Source organism: Chaetura pelagica, unplaced genomic scaffold (genome assembly GCF_000747805.2).
Source record: "Chaetura pelagica isolate M959 unplaced genomic scaffold, ChaPel_1.0 scaffold543, whole genome shotgun sequence".
NCBI lineage: Eukaryota > Metazoa > Chordata > Aves > Apodiformes > Apodidae > Chaetura > Chaetura pelagica.
This window is the reverse complement of record NW_009952569.1, coordinates 222,431-227,811: the sequence shown is the minus strand read 5'-3', so window position 1 is coordinate 227,811 and position 5,381 is coordinate 222,431.

Here is a 5,381-nt window from a genome sequence, read left to right as displayed (position 1 = left end):
AGGGAAAGCTTCCACCCGAAGCAAAGCAAAGGCAGTTCCATGCTGTATCTCTCCTTCCAGGCCAGCAGTGACACTGGAGAAGCGTCCCACAGATGCCTACAGCTTTCCAATAAACAATTCATGCACCCTCCCATACAATTTTCTTTGCATGCGGTGCAGGAAGGGCAGAGCAGTGACTGAGTGACACAAAAAGCTGCTGAGCTACAACGCTGGGACTCCACTGAAGCCTCTTGGAAGACCCAGCCATGTCTTGGCAGCTACCTGTCTGCCAGCAAGACTCCATCCATTAGCAAACAAAAGCCCCCGAAAGCCAAATGCACCTTGCATGCCTGGTCTGGCATGGGTGGGAGACAAGCACTCTCCCACCCGGCAAAGAGGCAGAGCTGGGCTTGTTCTGGCCTGTTGGGAGGTACTGACATCTTAGATTAAAAACAAGAGGAAAATATTATTTTGGACAGAGCCAACTATTTTTCTTTGGCCAAACCACAGTGTTTCATTTCAATTTAAAACTAATGAAGTTTGCATTTGACACTTTCAAATGTGTTCATAAAAAACGCCTAGAGGAGTTCCCAACACAACAAAGCCTCTTCCAAGAGAGAAAGCTGTGACTCTTGCCTCACAAATCTCAAAATGTTCAGCTACTTCTCATAATTTCATTGTTTTCCTTCCTTTCCTAAAATGGGCATCTCAAAAGTCACACATCTGTGAGAACAAAATGGAATGTCTGCATGGCTCATGCAGTTTGTTTGCCTCCCAGTGTATATAAGTCAGTTGAAAGCTGCCTGTCTGGAGGCTCCGGTGACACCTCTGTGACACCTCCACCAGGACCACAGACACTGGGGAGTCAGCTCTTTGTTCCTGGGCCTCATCCCAAAGCCAGCAGCTTGGCAGGGACAGAGGCCCTTCCTCGGGCAGAACCAGTGCAGAGGAGAGAAGCTGCCTGTCAGGGCAGCACGTCATGCTGCAGGTGTTCTTCTTGTGGCACCCCCAGGCAAGCCCACCGCTGGTCTCTGGTCAAGGCAGAAGCAATCTCAGTTACTCTGGAAGCTACTCTGGAAAGCAAACTTTTCCTGATGCAGCATCAGGTGCAGGTCTTGCTGTGGTTTCTGACAACCTCAGGAATAACTGACAGTATTAAAAGAATCATCACCTCTTGTACCTGCTGCAATGGGGCTCCTGACAGAGCATCTTGTACACAGAGGAGTTCACGGCATGCTTAGTGATGCCCCATTGCTCCTGCAAAATGTGCCATAGCAGGGATCTATTACTAGTTGTTAAATGTGGACAAAAAATAGCACCCGCTTTTTTTTTTTTTTTAAATTAAGAGTCTTTTGGGGTATCACTTTGCAAAGGTAAAGAGCATTATAAACCCTGTCATGGGCATAGAAAAGAACTCCTTGCCCTGCACATGAGTCCCTTCTAAACCACCAGGCCAGCGTCCCTCTGAATGCTGTGCATCCCAGGGTCACAAGACAAAAGAAAGGCCCCAGCATAAACACTCGTCCTGTGCCAGCCCACCCAGGGTCCCTTTCAGAAAAGAGGGACCTGCTTCAAGAGGGCTAAGAACAGGCTGCATCAATGTGGGGCCAAGTGATCAGTCAACCCATCTCTTTTACATCCAACTGCAAGACCCAGGGTTTTTTTCTGCACAAAAGTTCTCTGAAGACCTACATTTTCCTGGGAGAAGCATGAGGTTTTCAAGCACACATCAGCAGAAGAACCAGGGCAGTCCCCTTCCAAGCCCCAGCTCGGCACGCTGTCACGGTGCTGAAGGGACACAGTGGACACATCCAGGGTGCCACATCTGCCAGCTCCCTGCTCCCACAGCTCCCCACAACTGGCCAGCAGAGCCTCGACCAGCTGGAGCAGAGAAAGGACAGAAGAAAACCCAGGGCTACTGCCACAGGGTAGTGCGATAAATCAAACTATTTCCAAGTTAGGGCGAGGATTCTGGTAAAACAAAAACTCTTTGCAGCAAGTGGGAGCTCTGCAACCCAATCCCTAATTTATCTGCAAAACCAGCCCTGCTGAGTAACTACCATGAAATCTAATATCCGTGCCTTCTTACACAACTGGTGGCAACAATCTGCATCCCAGCATGATCAGCCAAATAACTGACCTCTTATTCTTGTGCTTCGGGCATCAGATTTCTGAAAAAAACACAAACAAAAATGTGCAGGATTTTTTTCAATAAAGAATATTTAGCATCAAATTCCATGAATTATAGGTTTTGCTGTTGTATTTGTAGTGTGAAAACTAGTTCAGTGGCTTGGGTTTGTTCCTAGTTTTTGTAGAAATACCAGAAACAATGTAACTCCAAATCCTTCTCTTAAAAAAAAAGTAAAATAAAACCAAAAATCTGTTCTCAGCTCTCTGCTGAATGGGGTGATACTGAGGTCAGGAATTATTGCCATCAAAGTGCTTTATGACCCCTTCCACACAGGCAAGTTTCTAAACTGTAGTAAAAGGCAGTGCACAACTGCAACATTTAGATCACACCAAGTTCACTGCTAAGGAAGAGACCACAGCTGGCTGGTGTTTCTGCTCTGAAGTACTGGCAATGAAAATAAAAAAGCTGAATGCTGAAGTCATAGCACATTTTACAGCTGCCAGAAAAACTGAGAATCGAGCGAGTTCAAACTTCCTTCTCCACATGAGGCAGCCCTGTGTGTCCTTCCAGGATTTATCACAAACCAGCTCTGAGCGGTGCCACACAGCTGGACACCAGGAGGGACGTGTGACACTGGCTGCCTCCAGCAGAATGCCAAGGACTGGCTCCAGCAGGAGGGGAGGACGGGCCCCTCACTGCTTTCGCTGCTGGGTAGGTCCCTTCACACTCCTGGCTCCTGCAAAGGGCGGGAGCCGCCTCCTCCTCCCTGATGGAGCTGCCCCAGCCTGCGGTGAAGCTGCGATCCCTGTTTGTGGGAACACAGCCAGTTGCCTTGGAAATTATGACTTCCCTGCAGAATCACGTAGCGGGACAGGACCAACTGTCGGGGGATGAGTGTAACAAGCTGAGTGATTCTGCCTGGGCTCCTGCACAGGGGGCTCAAAAAGTGGCATCCCTGCAGGGCTGGGCAGCAAGGAGGAACATGGAGGAGGCGACCATAGACTCCTGGTTTACCCTCTTCCCAGGCACCGAGGGCAGAGCTCCTCCCCTGCTCTGCAACGGCTCTACCTACTCATACATTACTAGCCCTTGGTGAGCATCCCTACCACAGGAATTCAGAGGGTGTTGTCTGTAACCTACAGATAAACTCTCTTTGACTTCACTATAGCAAATGAAGCACTGTAACCCTCTCTGGTTAGACAAAAGGCATGGCAGCTTTCTAGGAAAGCTGCAGGACACTTCACCAGGGTGAAGTCCACACAGGCTGTTACTGACAGAAACCTGCACAGAGTTAAACAGCTCTTGTTAAATGGGGCCTCAGCCAAAAGTCTAGATCAGAGCAGAATCTGCCCCCAATCATTCTTCTTCCAAATCTCAAGTGCTCTGCAACAACAGCCCTTGCTGCAGCAGATCCTCATTCCAGGGAAAGCTGTTCCTGGTTTTAGCAAAGAGCACCTGAAAGGCATCTCTGTTGTTGGGGCAAGTCCTGCACCAGCATCAGACAGCAGGACATGGCTGAGTCTAGACAGCCCATCTGCCTGCACGGGCAGGGCCTCTTGCTACCTTGACAGGTTGTATAGCATCACCTTAGCACTGGGCAGTTACACACTGCAGTTGTCTTCCTGCAGAAATGCTGGTGCTTTAATTGTAATTAATGCCATCTCACTTTCTTAGTAAGAGTTGCTTGGTCAAAGGTAGGTGATGTAACCCCTCTCTCTTAATCTGTGAAATTATTCAAAGAAGTTGGTCTGCCTGGACAAAAGAGCCTTTGTGTGCTCTGAAGCCACAGTTCAACACGAGGAAGCTCTGTGGCTGTGCAGGCACTTAGCATGGCTCAGAGTGCATGACGGGCATTTCCCATCAGGACTGTCATGCTCTGGGACACTCAGGAACTTAAAAGTTGTAGTCCCAAGTCATATGATTCCTTCTAGCCATGTATGAACAAGAACACACATAGGAAGACTCCAAACTCCTTAGGCAAGGAGTGCAGATAAAGAGGGTTTGGTTCCTGATGCTTATCAAGCGAAAGGCCTCAGAGGAAGAAATCCAGGAGCAGAAATCATCACGAAGAGAGAAGCTGTGGAAGTAAAACCTCAGCTACAAAACTCCAGAGATAAGGGTCTACACAAGACTTGAAAAGGGAACAAGATTCCAATTTCTAGTACAGTTAATAAAGAAAAGCTCATAGCAAAGCTTGCAGACAAGTCATTTTGAGTTTCTGTTTCCTTTCCAACAAGCAGCAGCATAGAACTGCTAATGTGGTTGTCAGTTCTGCAGCTGCTATTCAAACCATATGGACAAGGTTGGTTCTGATAGGAATAGCATTAATTTTGTTCCTGACTCTGTAAAACAGCCAGTAAAGGAGCAATGCTCAACAGCAGGAACCAGTGTGCCAGTAAGAAACCAAACTGCAGAGGCTGAAGAAATTAAAGTGCAATGAAGAGACCTCAAAGCAGCCCATTGCCTAGCTAGAAGTTCCTACAGAAGACAGCAGATGTTGAGGACAGCTTGATGCTTTTTCCCAAGTCACTGCACCTCACTGCTCCTGCTCCCACCAGGCTCTGGCTGGCCAGGCGAGTCCTCCCAATCCCAAACGTCTGCAACACATCACAGTTCACACTCTGGACACAAGCTGAGGTTCCTGCAGAACCCTGAGACAATCACACCACTTCTCCAGGCTAAGCTGCAGGCTCCTGTTTACTTATGCGAGTTTTGCTTCCATTTTTAAAAACGTATTTTATTAACTTGCCCCGTTCCCTCCTGAAAACCAGTGCCCTTAGGATGGCTATTTACTGAAAAGTTGAGCCCCAAATGACCTCCCTGACCAGCAGGCAGGGAGCGGCCTTGCTCGCCTCGTATGTAAATGAGCAGCGGGCTCACCGAAATCCCAGCTGAGGAATTCGCTCAACACTATTAGCTTAATTGTCCTGCTGCCAAACTCACGCTGGTGTAAATGGGACCAGCCCCAAAAAAGCAAACATCCCAGCCTCTGGCAGAGGGATCTGCGCTGTGGAGCTGGAACCTGCCTGTTACCCACAGCTTGTGTCAGTTGAGAAACTTCGTGGCTGACGAGACCCGCAGTGGTGCCAGTACCGGGCCGGTCTGACGCCCCGCACTGACTCCGTGTCAGTGCGAGACAAGGATCCCCAACACCGCCCCGCGGTTTTGCGGGGGGTGCGGTTTCCTCCATCCCGGTGTAACGCGCGCGCCGCGGTCAGCCAGCCCGGCCGCCTCGGGGATGCCGCGGGAACCACCGCACAGCCCCGGCCCC